We start from the raw sequence: 23,849 nt of genomic DNA on the forward strand, positions 1-23,849 counted from the left end.
ACATTTATAAATATTTCTGTACATAGCCTTCAATGTTTATGTTAATCTAAATATCAGTGCATGCTGATATTTAATTCTAATCTATTCCCACGTAGATCATTTTAGGATTCTCCCGATCCTTGTTCATAAATTCGTATAACAACAGTGAAAAACATGACTCTCACCATCCACCATCTATTTACTTAATTGTTCAGTTCGAGTATATACCTATAGCAATATCAGAAATATTAACCAGTACTCCTGTGGGAATTAACTTTATCAAAGCAAACTTTATGTGCAGTTCCTCTTCCCCCTATTCTTAGAGAATCCACTCACTTTGAAATTACCTAAGTCAGCACCTTCTCCCACCCTACCTTAAGTGGGGTTGTTTCCTATATTTGTAATACAGTTAGATTTTCTTGTCACAAACTGCATTTCTTTCTGGGATCCCCAATACCCTAAATGATTTTTATAATGTTTACAAACATAGTTAGCTCTCTTTGCGATAAGGTTCTGTGGGTTTTGATCAATTCACAATATCATGTATCTACCATCAGAGTATCATACAGAATAGCTTTACTGCTCCCAACAAACCCGTGTGTTTCATTTATTCATTAGTCCCCCCAAACCTATAGCTAACACTGATCTAGTAACTGCCTCTATAATTTGCCTTTTCCAGAATATCATATAATTATAATCATTTAATGATATAATGATAAAGCCTCTCAGACTGGCTTCTTTCATTTCACGGTCTGCATTTAAAATTAAACTATGTCTTTTCATGGCTTGACAGCTGATTTCTTTTATCACCAAATAACATTCCATTATATGAATATTCCAGCTTGTTTATCTATTCATCTATTGGAGGTTGCATCTATCTTTTGCCACTCATAAGCAACACAGTTATAAACATAAATGTGCAGGCTTTTGTGTAGACATAAGATTCTGAATCACTTGAATCTTCAAATCAGTTGAGGCTTTCAGGCCATGTTCATAGACTATCTTTTCATTTATTTATATCCATTATTTTTTTATTTTTTATTTTTTTAATGTTTATTTATTTTTGAGACATAGAGAGACAGAGCATGAACAGGGGAGGGTCAGAGAGAGAGGGAGACACAGAATCTGAAACAGGCTCCAGGCTCTGAGCAGTCAGCACAGAGCCCGACGCGGGGCTTGAACTCACGGACCACGAGATCATGACCTGAGCTGAAGTCGGACGCTTAACCGACTGAGCCACCCAGGCGCCCCTATCCATTATTTTTTTTGTTAGAGTTGTACAGTTTTCTGCAGCTCTGATCACAGGTAGATCTATGAACTCAACAGTGACTTCAGGAAAATGTCTCTCTGCATTTGACTTCTGTGTTCTTCTGTATTGGCTCTATTCTCATCTTGGCTCTCTCTAAACAATAACCTTAGAAAATTCACTTATTTTCTATGGGTTTAGCAATATCAGGAGAAACTGAAGTCTTTTCCAAGTGGTGAAAGTTTAGGGTGGGACTCTTGAGCCCCTTCTGTATCCGGTGCCCATTCTGAACCAGTCAATGTTACTCTAACTGGTCAATGAACTTAGGGGATGAGGTCAGTCTCATCACAACCACACAGACTGAGAGTGAGAGGAGACTGGTTCTCCAAAGGAAAATTGAAGTTACCAGAAATGGAGTAGGTATTTTTAATACTGGTCCAAGCAAGACTCTGCTACAGTGATGAAGTGTGACATCCAGTCACAATGTAATCATGCATCATTTTGATAGTAAAGAGATTTTGATGATGCCATATAAAGCAGAAATTAATGCTGAAAGCAGTTACTATGCTGGTTGACAATAAACAACTAGTTTGGCAGATTTCTATTCTTGGTTCAATTATCATTATAAAATATGGTCTTAGATTTCTATCTGCTCATGATTAATTCTGACTCATAACCCAGCCTTTCCTAACAATTTGCCTTTAGAAATTTCCCAATAGAAATCTTGAGAAATTAGCATTAGCTAATCTGAAGAGCATGAAGTCTAGATGAAGGAAGTATAGCCAATTTATATAATGAGGCTCTAACTTATTCAACTATAAAAGACTACACAAAATTTGGGCTCTTGAATTGTTAAGAATATGATTTATATATATCATTGGCAAATATCTTCTCCCATTTTGAAGGTTGCCTTTAAATTTGTTGATTGTTACCTTCACTGTGCAGAAGATTTTAACCTTGATTAAGTCCCAATAGTTTATTTTTGCTTTTGTTTCCTTTGCCTCCTGAGACGTATCAAGAAGAAGCTCTGGCTGGTGTTAACGAGGTTGCTGCCTGTGCTCTCCTCTAGGGTTTTGATAGTTTCCTATCTCACATAGATCTTTCATACATTTTGAATTTATTTTTGTGTATAGCTTAAGAAACTGATCCAGTTTTATTCTTTTGCATGTTGCTGTCCAATTTTCCCAACATCATTTGTTGAAGACACTGTATTTTTTCTATTGGATATTCTTTCCTGCTTTGTTGAAGATTAGTTGACCATATGGTTGTGGGTCCATTTCTGGGGTTTCTCTTCTGTTCCATTGATCTATGTGTCTGTTTTTTTGCCAATACTGTACTTTCTTGATCACTACTGCTTTAAAATATAACTTGAAGTCTGGAACTGTGATACCTCCAGCTTTTCTTTTCTTTTTCAGGATTGCTTTGGCTATTCAGACTCTTTTGTGGTTCCATACAAATTGTAGGATTATTTGCTCTAGCTCTCTGAAAACTGCTGGTGGTATTTTGATAGAGATTGCATGAAATGTGTAGATTGCTTTGGGTAGTATGGACATTTTAACAATATTTGTACTTCTAATCCATGAGCATGGAATGTTTTCCATTTTTTGTGTGTCATCTTCAATTTCTTTCATCAATGTTTTATAGTTTTCATAGTACAGATCTTGTAAATGACACATCTGATAAAGGGTTAGTATCCAAAATCTATAAAGAACTTATCAAACTCAACACCCAAAAAGCAAATAATCCAGTTAAGAAATGGGTAGAAGACATGAATAGCATTTTTCCAAAAAAGACATACAGATGGCTAACAGACACATGAGAAGATGCTCAACATCACTCATCATCAGGGAAATATAATTCAAAACTTCAATGTAGTATCACCTCACACCTGTCAGTATGTCTAAAATCAACAACATAGGAAACAACAGATGTTGGCAAAGATGCGGAGAAAGGGAACCCTCTTACACTACTGGTGGGAATGCTAACTGGTGCAGTCACTCTGGAGAACAGTATGGAGTTTCCTCAAAAAGTTAAAGATAGAACTACCCTATGATCTAGCAATTGTGCTGTTAGGTATTTACCTGAAGCACAAAAAAAATACCGATTCAAAGTGATACCTGCACCCCAATGTTTATAGCATCATTATTAACAATAGCAAAATTATGAAAAAAGCCTAAATGTCCATCAACTAATGAATGGATAAAGCAGATGTTGTATACACACACACACACACACACAACCAATGGAATGTTATTCAGCTATAAAAAATAATGAAATCTTGCCACTTGCAATGACGTGGAAGGAGCTAGAGTGTACAATGCTAAGCAAAATAATTCAGATAAATACAAATATAGGATTTCCCTCATATGTTGAATTTAAGACACAAAACAGATGAACATAGGATGACAAAGAGAGAGGCAAACCATAAAGCAGACTCTTAACTTTGGGGAACAAACAGAGAGTTGCTGGAAGGGATATAAGAAAGGGATGGGTTTAATGGGTGAGGGGTGTTAAGGAGGGCACTTGTGATGAGCACTGGGTATTGTATGTAAGAGATGAATCACTAAATTCTACACCTGAAACTAATATTACACTGTATGTTAAATAACTGGAATATTTTAGAAGTTCATTTTATTTTTTATTTTTGAGAGAGAGAGAGAGAGCAGGGAAGGGCAGAGAGAGAAGGAGAGAAAGAAAATCCCAAGAAGGCTCTGCACCAGCAGCAATGAGCCCAATGTGGGGTTCAAACCCCCAAATGAGATCATGATCTGAGCCAAAACCCAGAGTCAGATGCTCAACCAAATGAGCCACCCAGGTGCTCCTAACTGGAATTTAAATAAAAACCTGAAACTACCAAAAAATATGGTTTAGATCTGGATTTCATTGTAAATATCCACATTTACATTCATTATACATAATGAATTATTATGTATACATATGTATGTAATACATAATTATTATTCTTGTAGAGTAGATGGGGTCAGAGAGTTTTTTATAGTTGTGATATAATTGGTATATAACATTGTACAACATAGTGATTTGATATTTGTATGTATTGTAAAATGATTTTCACAATAAGTTTAGTTAACATCCATCTCTACACATAGTAACAATGCTTTTTTGTACTGTGATGAGAACTTTTTTTTTTTTTTTTTAATTTTTTTTTCAACGTTTTTTATTTATTTTTTTTGGGACAGAGAGAGACAGAGCATGAATGGGGGAGGGGCAGAGAGAGAGGGAGACACAGAATCGGAAACAGGCTCCAGGCTCCGAGCCATCAGCCCAGAGCCTGACGCGGGGCTCGAACTCACGGACCGTGAGATCGTGACCTGGCTGAAGTCGGACGCTTAACCGACTGCGCCACCCAGGCGCCCCTGTGATGAGAACTTCTAACATCTACTTTGTTGGCAACTTTCAAATATACAATACACTATTGTTAATTAACTATAGTCATCATACTGTATGTTACATCCCAGGACTTATTTCCGTTATAACTAGACATTTGTATCTTCTGATCACCTTCACCATATTTCCCATCCCCAACCCTCCAGCCTCCACCTCTTGTAACCACCAATCTGTTCTCTGCATCTGTGAGGTTTTTGTTTTTGTTTTGTTTCATTTTTTTAGAGTCTACATATAAGAGAGATCACGCAGTATTTGTCTTTCTCTGTCTTACTTATTTTACTACACATATTTTTTAAAACAAACTTTGCTTAAGCTATTCTTTTAGAGGAAGCATGGGTGAGAATGATTTCTCCTTCATAAGTGATCATCGAGTTCCTATGTGTAGTAGGAGAAAGGGTAGTTAATTAATATCTAATCAAAGTAATGTTACTACATATTAAGATAGCAGATATGGATGAATTAGAAATACTATACCAAATGAATGAACAAGTTCATTTTAGAAATATCAATACAAATGTTTTCTGTGTGTGGCAGAATCCCTGGAGCATAGGCAAAGTCAATAGAGAAGGAGGCACACATTTAAAAATAGCTCTCATAAAATGTGAATTAGTCAAGCAAAGAAATATCACATTATTTGTTGAGCTGAACTTTGCATGGTAAACATTTCATCACTCATTTTATTCCCTTCACTCTCATTGTGCTCCTTCAGTATCCTGAGGAGGGAGAACACATTGAACATGCTATTTTTATAACAGTCCACAAAGTAATAAGCAGGTTACTGAACAGTTTACAAATCAGCAGTGATCTGAAATGGAACACACACATTATTTGTTCCCTTGGCATTATTTCAACTCTTTGTCCATACTGATATTTCATATTTAGAAACATAATAATAATGTATCCTGACAGGTGCAAAGAATGGAAAAATGATTCTTTTCACTCTTCAAATATTTTCCTGGATACAGGCTTGAGCCTTATGCTTGGATAGATAACAATCCTATTCTGTTGTCACTATCAACAATATAACTTCTTTCCATCGTCTGGAAAGCCATATTCTAGGAGGCTATTATTTTGGGGTCTACAGAGGCCATGGCCTTGCTCTCAGCTACTTGTTGACTATGATGAATTTCAGGAATAGATCCAGGACATATCATAGGGGACAGCAGACATTAAAAATCGCCCATTTAAGGAAGCATTTGGATATTGAAATGAAGTATTTCACTATTTCTCAAATCAGGTGGTGGTTAAAGGTATATTTCAGCTCACTATTCTTGCTTCTTCCTCAATGAAACATGAGCCATTAAGTCTTTGTTTCACTCCATTTATGGATGCTTTAAAATGCAGCAAAATGGGTTATTAATAATTTAAAAATTATTTTTAAACACCTGAACACATAGACCTGTGTCTATGCTTCCTAAGGGAGATTATTTATCATATCCAGTCACTTTAACCTCAGCATTCACTCAATCACATCCTTTTAATTCAGTGAACAGAAGGCACTCTGCTGAGATAAATGACACATGGTTCTTTCACTTATAATGTGGAGAATAAAAAAGACATATATACAATTAATTATAACATAAGGTAGAATAGAGTGCTGCACAATTTTTATTTATCTGTCCAGTTTGAGCCTTACAAAAATCATTTCAGTAGAGAACCTCAAAATCCAGGTGTCTACCTTGATATCTCTCTCCTTTCCTTCATAAAAACAAGAACAAAGTCTATCGTTCTCTTGTTCCCCTCAATGTATTTGGAATATATTGGCTATTCCGTGTATACATATTGAATAATTGAATGAATAAATGTGTATAAAATAATTCAATAAAGGATAAAAATGACAGATTTATCTGGGGGTAGAGGTGATGAGAAGTAGAGGAAGCTCATGTGGTTTCTCACCTGGTTTCCCAGATTTCTAGTTTTGGCAACTAGATGGGTATTAACAGTAGGCTTTAGGGGAGGGGTGATATACAGTTTTGGAAATGTGGAAGGGAAGAGGAAATAATGCCATCGAGACATTCAAGATTAAATAAACAATAAAGAGAAACACAGGTATGGATCTCAAAAGACAGTATGGTACAGATGTAGATTTGGGAAAAGTCACAGGTGTGAATTAAAAATATGAAGCAAGCAAAGAATATACTTAAGAATAGATCCTTTGAGAATGATACTATAAAGGCTGGGAATTATGAGAATAGCAGGTTTTTCAATGCAATTCCACTGCAGATGTAATTTTATAAGACATAGGGTCCTGATTCTTATACAAAGATATTTTGATCTGACTTTTCCTCAAAGTTTCAGATATATAAGCATGATGAAAATCAGCCACAAATGCAACATTTAGACAAGGGGAGCAGAAAACAGAATTTAGAATAGGTTAATAAAAAAGAATTACAAAGAAAAATATATTGCTCTTCTATTCATCTTGGAACTGAGATTTTCTTTTTACTTTGAACCATTTCTTTAGATCAGTACATTTGAGAAGAAGAGGCTGAAGAAACATTGAAGGAAGAAAACCAATGCAGAGGCCATGAGGAATGAAGGATAGTATCCAGGATCATACCTGCTCTGTGTAAGCAGCTATGAGGCCCTAGACACATATTAATTTAGTCCTGATAAATGTCTAAAAAATAGATGTTGTGATCACTGTTTCCACGGGAGAAAACAGACTCTGAGAGGTAAGGGATTACTTGAGGGTGTGTGGTTCTAAGCAGGGAGCATGAAACAGATCTCTTTGAATTCTGCCCACTATTCCTTGAATGAATCTTTCAAGAGTCAGAATCTGTTATGAGAATTAAGTACATAAAAGATGAGAGATGCAGTCAACCAGGAAATTTGTTTGGATAAAGGTACTGTTTATCAATTCCAGTGAGGTACTGACAAGAGGTATATTTCAGTTTGTCTGTATCAGAGCCTCCATTCTCTTTGCTTATGGCGGAGCTTGATGTTTGGTGGTCTCTTCTTATTGGTTGCTGCCATGTCATAGTTACTAAGCATTTTGAATGTTTCCTCTAGGAACCATTAATATCATGTAAGGTACTGAATCTGGAGCAATTAATCATGGTAAATGTATAAAAGAGTCATGTTATATGCAGAGGAAAAAAAAGAAGAAAAGAGAAATTTTGTCTGAGATCTCTTTTATGGGAATTCAAATGAAAGAATTGATCGGAAGATATAATATAGACTAATATAGTTTATAGGCCTTTTATGCAAGAAACACCAGAGATAGAATTTACTGCATTTTCAATTATTATCTTTAGTAGACTATGCTCATATTGGAGTCAAAGTATCCTGTGTTCAAACCTTATCTTTTAACATGCTAGTTATAAGACAAAGAGTGATTTTGTCTCTCAGATCCTCAGTTTCATCATGTGTAAAATTAGTATAGTAATACTACACATGTAGACTTGTTATGATAATTAAATGATATATTTTAATAGGCTTGTATAATGTCTGGGATATTACAGACACTCAATGAATCATACTTTTATTATATTATTACTAGTTGAAATTATTTTTTTGAAAGACAGAAATTTTGGCATGGACATATAAACAAATTCCTCTTACAGGAGAAGAAATGTCAAATAATCGAAGGTGATACATTCTTGTTTTAGTAAACTAAGAGACAGGAAATGAAAGCAAAGGGTTATGCAAATACCCCAGGTCCATTCCAAAGCTGGCTTGCAAAGTATTAATCTTTCGAGTCCTTTTGAAGAGGACTGGTACATCTTTAACCAAGAACTGAATTTTTTCCTGATTTGAGCTAGTGTATTCTTGCACAATCTTAAAGGTAGCTCTCAAATTCATTATATGATTTAAATTTTAGTCAATGTTCCAGAATAAAAGAACTGCACTTATGCTTTTCAAAATCCTCTAAAGACTGAACCCAATCTGTATTTCCAAACATCGTCTACTATTGCATTTCAGTCATTCTATGCTCTAAATCAACTGAATTACTTTCTCTTTTCTATCTACATCCCATGCTTTCCCACTTTAACTCTTTTGCTTGAAGTTGTTGCTTTTCCCTACCATAACTTCCTCATAATCTCTGTCTGTATCTACCCATACTGACAGGCGCTGCTCAAGAACCCTGATCTGGAAAGTCTTCCTGCAAGCAGAACTAATCCTTCCTGCTCTAAATTATTTTAATACTTTGCCTTTAATCCCTCTGATGACATTTGTCACCTTCTTCATTAGATTATATTTAGGTATGTTTAGCTTCTCTGTAAGACATTATTAGTACCTAGACAAGAAATGTACCTTATTCAGTTTTGTACTCTTACAATGCCTGACATAGTGCCTGAATGCAATACAGGAAATAAAAAATGGAAGAAATAATTTATCTAGGTTTCATTGTATATACTGTATCATTACCATTTTAACTTTATTTCTAGGATTCTGAGGTCACCTGTGTCCCTCAGGACATGCAAGAAATGTGGACTCTCTCCTTTTGGAGAGTCTATGCAATTTCTATGCCATAGAATCTTAAAGAGACATCTTGACTTTGCAACTATCACCTGAGTTAAATAGATATTGAGGGATTTTCAAGCCTTGATACTTTGCTATTGCCTTATGTTCTCTCAAATTTGGTTTCCTGTTTTATAACGTTAGGAGTAAGATTTTTCTCAGTATTATAAGAAGTACCTTACAAATAATTTTGCAAATTCTAAGTTCTTTTAAACTGTTTTCTTCCAAGTGTTAAAATTTCCTGTACTGCTTTCTCTTCTTCACACATATTTCAGGGTTCTTTGATAAAAATAGGATGTTTGAATATGTTATAGATTTGTTTAAAGACCAATCCTTGTATATTTCAAGTAGACTAGTAATTACACTCATACAAGTAACTTACACTTTTACATTTAATATGTTGATCTGAAAATGTATGAAGATTATAAAAATAATCATACTAGCACATATTTTATATTGAATAACATTACATATTACATATTTTCATTTATATAGTAGTTTGTTTTATTTAAGACAGAATTGTATTTGTTGCTATTTTTATGGTGGGTGTATAACTTATACACTATTACTAAATGAGAAGAGGCACCTTTTATAAAATTTAAACTGATGCTTAAAATGAGCTATTTCACTACACGCCTATCAGAATGGCCCAAATTGAGAACACTAACAATACCAAATGTTGGCAAGAATGTGGAGCATCAGGAACTCTCATTCATTGCTGGTAGGAATGGAAAAAAGTACAGGCACTTTGGAAGGCACTTTAGTGGTTGCCTACAAGATTATATATACTCTTGCCATATGATCCAGCAATCGTGCTTCTTGGTATTTACCCAATGGTGATGAAAACTGATGTCTACACAAAAGTCTGCATATGGATGCCTATATCAGCTTTATTCATAATTGCCAACACTTGAAATCAGCCAAAATGTCCTTCAGTAGGTGAATGGATACATAAACTTCAGCATATGCAAACAATGAGATATTATTCAGCAATGAGAAGAAATGAGCAATCAAGCCATAAACGGACCTTAAAGGTATTATGCTAAGTAAAGTAAGTCACACAGAGAAAGACACTCTATGATCCCACTTACATGTGGAATCTAAAAAAAAAAAAAAAAAAAAAAAAAAAAGCTACACTTACAGAAACAGAGAGTGGAATGGTGATTACTGGGAGCTGGCAGTGGGGGGAGGCAAGGGATCAAAGGGTACAAACTTCCAGCTACAAGATGAATAATTTCTGGGGATCTAGTGTACAGTATGGTGGTCCTAGTTAACAATATTATATACTTTAAGGTTGCTAAGAGGGTCCATCTTAGATATTCTCATCACGAAAAAGTTGTAATTATGTGAGGTGATGGATGTGTTCACTAAATTTATTGCTGTAATGTAATTTAATGTAATTAAATTAATGTAATTTAATGTAATTAAATTAATGTAATGTAATGTAAAATTATTTAATCATTTTGCAATATACACATATATCAAATAGTCATGTTGTACACCTTAAACAGAATGTTATATATCGATTATATATCAATAAGACTGGAAAGATTTTTATTTTTTTTTATTTTTTTAATGTTTTATTTATTTTTGAGACGCAGAGAGACAGAGCATGAGCAGGGGAGGGGTAGAGAGAGAGGGAGACACAGAATGTGAAGCAGGCTCCAGGCTCTGAGCTGTCAGCACAGAGCCCCATGCGGGGCTTGAACTCACAGACCGCGAGATCATGACCTGAGCCAAAGTCGGATGCTTAACCCACTGAGCCACCCAGGTGCCCCTGGTAACATTTTTAAATACAAGAAAAATGAAGTAGGAAGTAAAGATACTCAAGACTAGAGAAGTAAACAGAGGTGAGATCATGAAGGCCCTTAGACCTCAGTACTTACTCTCTCTAGCTGGTTAAAGTGGTTCAAGAGCAAGAGTGACAAGATGAGATTTCCAATTAGAGAGTTTGCTGGGATTGTGGCTAATTTTGAAAGATTATATTGGATGCCAGTGGGTCATTTAGAAGGATACTATGGAAACCCTGGGGAGAGAAATTGGTTTCCTGGATGAGGAGAATATCGTTGGGAATGGAAGGGGGGAATGGGTGTTTATGGTTAGGAGTTAGAATCAATGTATTTTGGAAACTGTTGAAGTGTGGAATGAAGGAGAAGAAAGAATTAAATACAATGCCTATGTCAGTGTCTTGATCACTGTAAATTTAAGTACAGGATTGGCTGGTTTGGGACATACAGAGTTTGCGTTGCTATGGAACATTCAAGCAACTCGATTAATGGAGAGCTAGGTAGTCAGAACTACATCTGGGTGGGGAAGGTGTGGGGCTTTTGATTGGGAGTTAGATCAATGGTAACTGAAGACTAATAATAGGAGAAATGTCCAATGAGAGAAGAAGGCCCTAGCTGAAAAGAATCTAGAGAAGCGGCAATATACAATGAGCTGGCAGAGGAATCAGGGACTATGGTGAATATTGAGCAATAGTAGCCAGGAATTTAAGGAAAGGAAAACCAAGAGGATATGATGCAATTGTAGAAAAGATAAAAAAGTACTTCAAGAAGAATGGAGTGGGCATCAGTTAATTGTTGAAGTTTAAATAAAATACATTCTTCAAGGTATACATTATATGTGGTACCTTATTTATTAAAATCTACTACCAGTAAGAACATAGGTAATTATAACAATGGTACATTACTATCATTATTTTTATTATCAATACCATTATATTATTATTAAGTCTGATTAGAGATATTTTATTTTTAACTAAGTTTTATAATTTGAATTTTATAAACATATTTTTGTTCATTTATCCCCTTGAGATAGAATGAACACTCTTTATAATTGAACTAAAACTGATAATCATGCACACTTCAAAATCCAAGTAGTAATATTCAGTTATTAACTAATAATTATCTGAAGATGACTATGGTGACACTTAAAGTTTTTTAAATTAAAAACATTTTTTAATGTTTATCCATTTTTTGAGAGAGAGCGTGCGCGCTGGTGCCTGAGTGGGGGAGAGGCAGAGAGAGAGTGAGACACAGAATCCAAAGCAGGCTCCAGACTCTGAGCTGTCAGCACAGAGTCCAACTCAGGGCTTGAACCCATGAACTGTGAGATCATGACTTCAGCAGAAGTCAGACGCTTAACCAACTGAGCCCCCCAGGTGCCCCTTAAATTTTTAAATCAAATAGTTACTGTTACATAATTTAAATTTAGCTAGCTGGTGTTCTTAGAATGTATTATATTGTCTATGTCATGATTTATTTTAAAACGCTTCTAAATAAACAGTATGCTGACTGATTTACTTGAATCCAAAACCAAGGAGTAATTTTTAGTGACTAAATTATACCAATTAGGAGTCAATACTCTGGAGGTGGCTCTTTAAACTTTTTTTTTTAATGTTTATTTATATTTGAGAAAGAAAGACACAGAGTGAGAGTCGGGGAGGGTCAGAGAGACGGAGACACAGAATCTGAAGCAGGCTCAAGGCTCTGAGCTGTCAGGACAGAGCCCAATGTGGGGCGCAAACTCACAAATGGTGAGATCGGACCTGAGTTGAAGTCGGACGCTTAACTGACTAAGTCACCCTGGAGGTGACTCTTCAAACTTTATTAACATCAAGATCAAAATTGTTACCAGGAGTAGGTTAATTAGCATAAAGGATGCTGGAAAAAATGCAAGATTTGTTGTTAGCCATAAAATTCTATGAAATATAAAAGCTTTATTTTTTAACTAAGGAATGGAATAAGCTGATGTAACTTTTTAATGTTCAAAGTTGATATTCTAAAACACCTCTAGACATAAACAAACATGCCTTATTTTCTTTGTAAACAAAGCACACAAATATTTTTAGAGGTCACTGACTTAATATTCTTTAGAGGGAATAATTAAAAATCAATTTCAGATTATGACTTTGTTGATTTCAGTGATAGTATAATTTAAAATGATAACTGAATTTATCCATTTTTACAAGTACATATCCCAAAAATACATTAAAAAGTATAAACTTTCTAATTTGAATGAAGGACTGTTTGCATTTTACAGTGTTCACCACATGGTTTTTAATCTTGAAGATCAACAGGGATATCTGATAAAATTTTGGATTTAAAAAACCAAGATCCTTCATCCTTCTCTGTCTCTGATCTTTTACTGTCATACTAAGGAACCTATAGATGTTTAGCCCTTGGGAATAAGCAAGAGAAGAGTAGGTGTAAAGAATCAGTCTTGATGAGTAAAAGGAATTAAGTAGAAGAAAACATTACTCTCACAACCCAAATTATCTGACTTCCAACAGAATTCCATATTAACCATCCTAGAAACTTCCAGAGAAAGCTATTACACATTCAGTGTTTTATAATCCTCAGTGTCAAGATTTTTTTTTCTACATCTAATGCAAATGCTTAACTGACAAAATCCTTAGAGCTGCTTCTTTTTTTTCTACCTCCAGGCAACGTGCTATCCTCAGGAGGATGACACATACTTAGAAGTTATTATTTAGCTGCTCCCCTGCTTGTTATTCAATGGATGCTCATAGTAATCTAACTCATACCAGCTCGGAAACTCCAAATCAGGGGTGGGAGAACTGAGGAAGAAGGCTGGACAGAGAGCAGATAGCAAAAATCACAGACCACAAGAGTCCATGTAGGGATGACAAGCCAAGTGTGGAAGTTTTTTGGCAGAGAAGGAAAAGGCAACCAGAAGCTAGCCAGAAATAGCATACCCTAGAATATAACATAAGTGACAACACTGTGGATTTCTTAGAAAGATAAACTTGTAACAGTTCATAGATGCAAGCAAATTTTGCCTTTGAAGGTTGTTAACGAGTGAGACCATGCATTTATTGGAATGTTGGTGTGACTGCCCAAGACTATTTTGGAATTTTTTTTGGAAAAGCCTTCAGAACCTTTGGTATACTCATCTAGCTCTCCCTAATGTAAGAAGATTTCCAGCCATTAATGGAATATTTACTAAAGTATATAGTTTCCCATAAACTACCTCAGAATCACCTAATATAGCTAGTTAAATAGGAATTTCTTGGGTTAGGGCCCACGGTTTGCATTTTTGCAGATTTTTAATGTTTTCATTAAACCATTGTATTAAAAGATGATTTGGTAAACATACAGAATTCTGTGGGGCCAAATCTGGTGACTGTGCACAGTTATACAAATGTGGACCAGGGATACATAGGATTATAAAGGAAAGAAATGGATTTTCTCATGTTACTTGTCAACTACGTTAGACTTTTCCAGAAGAAAATATCCAAATGTTTTGAGAAACACTGTAATGGTGACATTGAAAACTTTGAAGACCTTTGAAAATATATAATATGTGATATGTCTATTTTAAAATGGGCCATTTATTTTATTCTTTCAAATTTTTATTTAAATTCTAGTTAGTTAACATGTAGTGTAGTATTGGTTTCAGGAGTGGAATTTAGTGATTCATCATTCACATATAACGCTCAGTGTTCATCACAACAAGTGTGCTCCTTATACCCATCACCCATTTAACCCATACCCTGCCTACCCCGCATCCAGCAACCCTCATTTTTTTCTCTATCGCTAGGAGACTCTGACACTGTCTCCCTCTCTTTTTTTTTCTTCCTTCTCCTATGTTCCTCTGTTTTGTTTCTTAAATTCCACATGAGTGAAATCCTATGGTATCTGTCTTTCTCTGACTGACTTTATTTTGCTTAGTGTAATACACTCTAGCTCCATCCACGTTGCTGCAAATGGCAAGATTTCATTCTTGTGATGGTTGAGTAATATTCCATTGGGTATATGTGTATATGGTGTGTGTGTGTGTATGTAGATGTGCATGAATATATATATATATATACATATGTATGTATATATGTATGTATATATACCACATCTTCTTTATCCATTCATCAGCTAATGGAAATTTGGTCTCCTCCCATAACTTGGCTATTGTTGATAATGCTACTATAAACAGTGGGTGCATGTGCCCCTTCAAATGAGTATTTTTATATCCTTTGGGTAAATACCTAGTAGTACAATTGCTGGATCATAGGGTAGTTCTACTTTTAACTTTTTGAGGAAACTCCATACTGTTTTCCAGAGTAGTTGCACCAGTTTTCATTCCCTAAAAAGGTGCCATTTAAAAATAGTAATACCTTGCAGTAAATTATTTTAAGACTTTTTAAACCCTTGCCTGTATATTATTATAATATAAAAATATCATGCTTCTCGCCCAGGAGATTTTGAAGTATCCTCTTGTGAAGGTGATAGAACATGTTTTGTTGAGCATTACTGTTTGCATTCAAAAGAGCAAGAATTACTTTTTCCAAAATTATAATAATTTAATTAGAATGTACTTTACTGAACAGGCTACCCATGCTGCCCTTCAATGTTCTGATGCTTCCTTGAAGAGAGTAATTTTTTCCCAATCGAGAACATTATCATACAGAGAATGTAGGAGGGAAACGGGAAAGTAAATACTTATTTTTATATACACTTTTTTTTTCCAGGCAAGTGTTGTTAGTAAACTCAAACACCCATTAGGTTCACTCTTCCTGCCCAGCCCCTGGGAGGTGCTGTTTAGTCAGAATTTTTCACGTCTACTATGATCAAATTTATAAGATGATTATTTAATTTTCTTTTCATTTTATTAAAGAATTCATACATTAAAGACAATGATACAATCTACCTCCTCCTACTAAATTAAAGGTGTTGTCACGTAAGCAGTAGCCACAGGCAGGTGTTTCTCCCCATTATGTGAAAAGATAGTGGCAAAAAGTCAGTGAACACAATTTTCAAAAATTACCTTTTAGCAGTATTTTCCCAGGTGGCTGCTAAATCTTAAATATCCATGTTCAGCTCAGGTTCCATCTTGGCATAAGCAGTGAAGAAATTTAAAGACATCCAGGTGTGGAGATGGTTGCTACTCGCCTGGGAATTGGAGACGTTCTTAGCCAGTCTGAAAATCAGTTTCAGAATTCCATATATTTGCATTTACTCCTTTCTCTTCAGCATAATAAATAGTTATGCTGTGCTAAGGAAACTTTGCTAACATCTAATTTAAGAAGAGTTGGTAAATGGTATTCACAGAATGGACAATATAAATGGAAATCTTAATGAGATGGCAGCAGATCTCAGAGAGCAAGTTAGCTGAAGACTCCAAGTTCCCTCATTGGGACTTAGATGCTTAGACTTGGACACTTGGGGAAAACCCTCACACCACGGATGTGCTGAGTATGGATGGAATCACCTGTGTCTCATCAACGTCTGACCAACTTAGCTGAACTTGGGGCATGTTAATAATGAGAAGTTAGAGTTGTCAATTTAGTCTTTGGTATTATCGCTATTTGTATTGACTGATCTTCAATCTTCTCTAGACATACTTCATAATACTGAGTTTCTTTTTTTTTTTCAATATATGAAATTTATTGTCAAATTGGTTTCCATACAACACCCAGTGCTCATCCCAAAAGGTGCCCTCCTCAATACCCTCCCTCCCCTCCCTCCCAGCCCCCTCCCCTCCCTCCCCTCACTCCCACCCCCCCCCCATCAACCCTCAGTTTGTTCTCAGTTTTTAACAGTCTCTTATGCTTTGGCTCTCTCCCACTCTAACCTCTTTTTTTTTTTTTTTCCTTCCCCTCCCCCATGGGTTTCTGTTAAGTTTCTCAGGATCCACATAAGAGTGAAAACATACGGTATCTGTCTTTCTCTGTCTGGCTTATTTCACTTAGCATCACACTTTCCAGTTCCATCCACGTTGCTACAAAGGGCCATATTTCATTCTTTCTCATTGCCCTGTAGTACTCCATTGTGTATATAAACCACAATCTCTTTATCCATTCATCAGTTGATGGACATTTAGGCTCTTTCCATAATTTGGCTATTGTTGAGAGTGCTGCTATAAACATTGGGCTACAAGTGCCCCTATGCATCAGTACTCCTGTATCCCTTGGGTAAATTCCTAGCAGTGCTATTGCTGGGTCATAGGGTAGGTCTATTTTTAATTTTCTGAGGAACCTCCACACTGCTTTCCAGAGCGGCTGCACCAATTTGCATTCCCACCAACAGTGCAAGAGGGTTCCTGTTTCTCAACATCCTCGCCAGCATCTATAGCCTCCTGATTTGTTCATTTTGGCCACTCTGACTGGCATGAGGTGATATCTGAGTGTGGTTTTGATTTGTATTTCCCTGATGAGGAGCGACGTTGAGCATCTTTTCATGTGCCTGTTGGCCATCCGGATGTCTTCTTGTTTTCTTCATGTTTTCTGCGCATTTCTTCACTGGGTTATTTGTTTTTCAGGTGTGGAGTTTGGTGAGCTCTTTATAGATTTTGGATACTAGCCCTTTGTCCGATATGTCATTTGCAAATATCTTTTTCCATTCCGTTGGTTGCCTTTTAGTTTTGTTGGTTGTTTCCTTTGCTGTGCAGAGCTTTTTAACTTCATAAGGTCCCAGTAGTTCATTTTTGCTTTTAATTCCCTTGCCTTTGGGGATGTGTCGAGTAAGAGATTGCTACGGCTGAGGTCAGAGAGGTCTTTTCCTGCTTTCTCCTCTAGGGTTTTGATGGTTTCCTGTCTCACATTCAGGTCCTTTATCCATTTTGAGTTTATTTTTGTGAATGGTGTAAGAAAGTGGTCTAGTTTCAACCTTCTGCATGTTGCTGTCCAGGTCTCCCAGCACCATTTGTTAAAGAGACTGTCTTTTTTCCATTGGATGTTCTTTCCTGCTTTGTCAAAGATGAGTTGGCCATACGTTTGTGGGTCTAGTTCTGGGGTTTCTATTCTATTCCACTGGTCTATGTGTCTGTTTTTGTGCCAATACCATGCTGTCTTGATGATGACAGCTTTGTAGTAGAAGCTAAAGTCTGGGATTGTGATGCCTCCTGCTTTGGTCTTCCTCTTCAAAATTACTTTGGCTATTCGGGGCCTTTTGTGGTTCCATATGAATTTTAGGATTGCTTGTTCTAGTTTTGAGAAGAATGCTGGTGCAATTTTGATTGGGATTGCATTGAATGTGTAGATAGCTTTGGGTAGTATTGACATTTTGACAATATTTATTCTTCCAATCCATGAGCAAGGAATGTCTTTCCATTTCTTTATATCTTCTTCAATTACCTTCATAAGCTTTCTATAGTTTTCAGCATACAGATCTTTTACATCTTTGGTTAGATTTATCCCTAGGTATTTTATGCTTCTTGGTGCAATTGTGAATGGGATCAGTTTCTTCATTTGTCTTTCTGTTGCTTCATTGTTAGTGTATAAGAATGCAACTGATTTCTGTACATTGATTTTGTATCCTGCAACTTTGCTGAATTCATGTATCAGTTCTAGCAGACTTCTGGTGGAGTCTATCGGATTTTCCATGTATAATATCATGTTGTCTGCAAAAAGCGAAAGCTTGACTTCATCTTTGCCAATTTTGATGCCTTTGATTTCCTTTTGTTGTCTGATTGCTGATGCTAGAACTTCCAGCACTATGTTAAACAACAGCGGTGAGAGTGGGCATCCCTGTCGTGTTCCTGATCTCAGGGAAAAAGCTTTCAGTTTTTCCCCGTTGAGGATGATGTTAGCTGTGGGCTTTTCATAAATGGCTTTTATGATCTTTAAGTATGTTCCTTCTATCCCGACTTTCTCAAGGGTTTTTATTAAGAAAGGGTGTTAGATTTTGTCAAAGGCCTTTTCTGCATCGATTGACAGGATCATATGGTTCTTCTCTTTTTTTTTTTTGTTAATGTGATGTATCTCGTTGATTGATTTGCGAATGTTGAACCAGCCCTGCATCCCAGGAATGAATCCCACTTGATCATGGTGAATAATTCTTTTTATATGCCGTTGAATTCGATTTGCTAGTATCTTATTGAGAATTTTTGCATCCATATTCATCAGGGATATTGGCCTGTAGTTCCCTTTTTTTACTGGGTCTCTGTCTGGTTTAGGAATCAAAGTAATACTGGCTTCATAGAATGAGTCTGGAAGTTTTCCTTCCCTTTCTATTTTTGGAATAACTTGAGAAGGATAGGTATTATCTCTGCTTTAAACATCTGGTAGAACTCCCCTGGGAAGCCATCTGGTCCTGGACTCTTATTTGTTGGGGGATTTTTAATGACTGACTCAATTTCCTCGCTGGTTATGGGTCTGTTCAAGCTTTCTACTTCCTTCTGATTGAGTTTTGGAAGTGTGTGGGTGTTTAGGAATTTGTCCATTTCTTCCAGGTTGTCCAGTTTGTTGGCATATAATTTTTCATAGTATTCCCTAAAAATTGCTTGTATCTCTGAGGGATTGGTTGTAATAATTCCATTTTCATTCATGGTTTTATCTATTTGGGTCATCTCCCTTTTCTTTTTGAGAAGCCTGGCTAGAGGTTTGTCAATTTTGTTTATCTTTTCAAAAAACCAACTCTTGGTTTCGTTCATCTGCTGTACAGTTTTTTTAGATTCTATATTGTTTATTTCTGCTCTGATCTTTATTATTTCTCTTCTTCTGCTGGGTTTAGGCTGTCTTTGCTGTTCTGCTTCTATTTCCTTTAGGTGGGCTGTTAGATTTTGTATTTGGGATTTTTCTTGTTTCTTGAGATAGGCCTGGATTGCAATGTACTTTCCTCTCAGGACTGTCTTCGCTGCATCCCAAAGCGTTTGGATTGTTGTATTTTCATTTTCGTTTGTTTCCATATATTTTTTTAACTTCTTCTCTAATTGCCTGGTTGACCCATTCATTCTTTAGTAGGGTGTTCTTTAACCTCCATGCTTTTGGAGGTTTTCCAGACTTTTTCCTGTGGTTGATTTCAAGCTTCATAGCATTGTGGTCTGCAAGTATGCATGGTATGATTTCAATTCTTGTATACTTATGAAGGGCTGTTTTGTGACCCAGTATGTGGTCTATCTTGGAGAATGTTCCATGTGCACCTGAGAAGAAAGTATATTCTGTTGCTTTGGGATGCAGAGTTCTAAATATATCTGTCAAGTCCATCTGATCCAATGTACCATTCAGGGCCCTTGTTTCTTTATTGACCGTGTGTCTAGATGATCTATCCATTGTTGTAAGTGGGGTGTTAAAGTCCCCTGCAATGACCACATTCTTATCAATAAGGTTGCTTATGTTTGTAATTGTTTTATATATTTGGGGGCTCCCGTATTCGGCATATAGACATTTATAATTGTTAGCTCTTCCTGATGGATAGACCCTCCTGTGATTATTATATAATGCCCTTTTTCATCTCTTGTTACAGCCTTTAATTTAATGTCTAGTTTGTCTGATATAATTATGGCTACTCCAGCTTTCTTTTGACTTCCAGTCACATGATAAATAGTTCTCCATCCCCTCACTCTCAATCTGAAGGTGTCCTCAGGTCTAAAATGAGTGTCTTGTAGACAGCAAATAGATGGGTCTTGTTTTTTTATCCATTCTGATACCCTATGTATTTTGGTTGGCGCATTTAGTCCATTTACATTCAGTGTTATAATAGAAAGATATGGGTTTAGAGTCATTTTGATGTCCGTAGGTTTCATGCTTGTAGCGATGTCTCTGGTACTTTGTCTCACAGGATCCCCCTTAGGATTTCTTGTAGGGCTGGTTTAGTGGTGACGAATTCCTTCAGTTTTTGTTTGTTTGGGAAGACCTTTATCTCTCCTATTCTAAATGACAGATTTGCTGGGTAAAGGATTCTCGGCTGCATATTTTTTCTGTTCATCACATTGAAGATCTCCTGCCATTCCTTTCTGGCCTGCCAAGTTTCAGTAGAGAGATCGGTCACGAGTCTTATAGGTCTCCCTTTATATGTTAGAGCACGTTAATCTCTAGCTGCTTTCAGAATTTTCTCTTTATCCTTGTATTTTGCCAGTTTTACTATGATATGTCGTGTAGAAGATCGATTCAAGTTACGTCTGAAGGGAGTTTTCTGTGCCTCTTGGATTTCAATGCCTTTTTCCTTCCCCAGATCAGGGAAGTTCTCAGCTATTATTTCTTCAAGTACACCTTCAGCACCTTTCCCTCTCTCTTCCTCATCTGGAATACCAATTGTGTGTATATTATTTCTCTTTAGTGCATCACTTAGTTCTCTAATTTTCCCCTCATACTCCTGGATTTTTTTATCTCTCTTTTTCTCAGCCTCTTCTTTTTCCATAATTTTTTCTTCTAGTTCACCTATTCTCTCCTCTGCCTCTTCAATCCGAGCCGTGGTTGTCTCCATTTTATTTTGAAGCTCATTGATAGCATTTTTTAGCTCCTCCTGGCTGTTCCTTAGTCCCTTGATCTCTGTAGCAATAGATTCTCTGCTGTCCTTTATACTGTTTTCAAGCCCAGCGATTAATTTTATGACTATTATTCTAAATTCACTTTCTGTTATATTGTTTAAATCATTTTTGATCGTTTCATTAGCTGTCGTTATTTCCTGGAGATTCTTCTGAGAGGAATTCTTCCGTTTGGTCATTTTGGATAGTCCCTGGAGTGGTGCGGAACTGCGGGGCACTTCCCCTGTGCTGTCTTGAATAACTTGCGTTGGTGGGCGGGGCCACAGTCAGACCTGATCTCTGCCCCCAGCCCACCACTGGGGCCACAGTCAGACTGGTGTGTGCCTTCTCTTCCCCTCTCCTAGGGGCAGGATTCACTGTGGGGTGGCTGGCCCGTCTGGGCTACTTGCACAGTGCCAGGCTTGTGGTGCTGGGGATCTGGCGTATTAGCTGGGGTGGGTAGGCAAGGTGCACGGGGGCAGGAGGGGTTGGCTTAGCTCACTTCTCCTTTGGTGATCCACTTCAGGAGGGGCCCTGTGATGGCGGGAGGGAGTCAGACCCCCTGCCCCAGGGGTGGCTCCGCAGAAGCACAGCGTCGGGTGTTTGCCCGGAGTAAGCAAGTTCACTGGTAGAAACCAGTTCCCTTTGGGATTTTGGCTGGGGGATAGGCGAGGGAGATGGCGCTGGCGAGAGCCTTTGTTCCCTGCCAAACTGAGCTCTGTAGTCCCGGGGCTCAGCAACTCTCCCTCCCATTGTCCTCCAGCCTTCCCGCTTTCTGAGCAGAGCTGTTAACTTATGACCTCCCAGATGCTAAGTCCCGCTTGCTGTGGGAACACACTCCATCAGGCCCCTTGGCTTTTGCCAGCCAGACTCGGGGGCTCTGCTTGGCCGGCGGGCCGCCCCTCTGCCCAGGCTCCCTCCCACCAGTCCGTGGAGCGCGCACCACCTCACTGCCCTTCCTACCCTCTTCCGTGGCCTGTAGTCTTCGCTTGGCTCTGGAGACTCTGTTCTGCTAATCCTCTGGCAGTTTTCTGGGTTATTTAGTCAGGTGTAGGTGGAATCTAAGTGATCAGCAGGACGCGCGGTGAGCCCAGCATCCTCCTATGCCGCCATCTCCGACCTGTTTTCCATAATACTGAGTTTCTTACAGTAGTTTAGTTGAAGCAATACTTTCTCCTAAGTTATTTTTGTGTTTGTTTTGATGGGCTTAATAATTCAATTATATATTATAACAGAAAGCATCTAAGTAATGGATCAAGTCCTTTTTTTCGGTTGTTGTTATAAAATAGAAAGCCTCTACCCTACTCACCCCATAAAAAAGAGAAATGAAAGCCACAAACAAAGATGTCATTGCTATCCATGAGGTTTCAGCTTTAAGTCAGAAACGTATTTCTAAATAAGACAGTGACTGGTGTCATTCAATTGGTTTGCATTTCATAGGGAAAAGTCAGCTCCTTAGTTTCTAACTGTATTACCGTTTCCTTAATACCTTAGCAATAATGTTCTTGTTTTCTCTAATGGGGCAGTTTAAGTATGCAAACTATCACCTCATTACTTCTAGAGGATGGGAACTCTGGGTAGATGCTGAGCAAAGACCCTTTCCATTCTATCTTGTTTCTCATAAGCTAAAATGTACAAGCTTTAAGGGTATTGAGGGGGGAAGAATGACTTACATCATTTAGGACAGTAAGGGGTTTAGGCCCTCTCTCTCCAGGGTTACTGCAAAACCCCATACCCTGAGACTATTATATATCTAACTGATTTGTGTGTGAGTGTGTCTGGGGGTGAGTTATGGCTCTTATTCTTTGCATGAGCGGGAATGGAGATTGTAAAGAAGGCTTTGTTTCATTGGAGATGTATTTCTTCATAGTGGTTTTGAAGCTCCCTAAATTATTCTTACTGCGTTATTTCTTGAAAGTAGGAAAAAATTAAAATTTATTTAAGGCTTGAAGTGAGACTCTAAAGCTGTACGTTTTTCTCACTGAAGTTTTTAAGATGATACATATATAACCCATTACCATAATTTTCACTAATATAACATCCAAATGACTCCTTTATGTATCATTAGCAATATCTGAATACAACAAGATCATGAATCAAGAGAAAATGCCATTTTCTTCTCCTCCAGGGCCATTGGACTATAACCTCTTCCCCTACTAAGGTACCTGACTTTGCTTGACCTGGAATCACTCTCCCGTAGGCACTCTGTGGGCTAATAACATTATAGATATCTTATCAAAAATATTTGTAAATCATACATCTGATAAAGGACCTGTATCCCAAGTATACAAAGAACTCTTAAAACTCAAAAACAAATAACCCAATTAAAGATGTAAACAAATATCTCACCAAAGGAGATAAATATGTATGGGTACATAAATATAAATATATGTGTATACATACATGTATAGTGTATATATATAAGCATATTTCCTTATAATAAATTATATGTGATTTATTATATGTAATTCATATACACATAGTCATATATTACATAATTTATTGTAAGGTATTATGGTACATATGATCATAAAGTCTGAGGATCCCAAGA

General features: G+C 36.9%; 1 protein-coding gene across 2 annotated transcripts in view; it reads right to left on the reverse strand.

The window, feature by feature from the left end:
* Nucleotides 1-23,849, reverse strand: part of TMEM196 (transmembrane protein 196) — a 142,315-nt gene that overhangs the window by 68,178 nt on the left and 50,288 nt on the right. Inside the window, exon 1 of one of the 2 annotated variants that reach the window (XM_042967926.1) lies at nt 15,881-15,933. The exons of the other annotated variant lie outside the window; for it this stretch is intronic. The gene's annotated coding sequence lies outside the window, so the exon portion shown is untranslated. Of the gene's footprint in view, nt 1-15,880; nt 15,934-23,849 lie in introns of those variants that run through there. 2 annotated transcript variants of the gene reach the window in all.

The sequence above is a fragment of the Panthera tigris genome, chromosome A2 (genome assembly GCF_018350195.1).
Source record: "Panthera tigris isolate Pti1 chromosome A2, P.tigris_Pti1_mat1.1, whole genome shotgun sequence".
Lineage (NCBI taxonomy): Eukaryota > Metazoa > Chordata > Mammalia > Carnivora > Felidae > Panthera > Panthera tigris.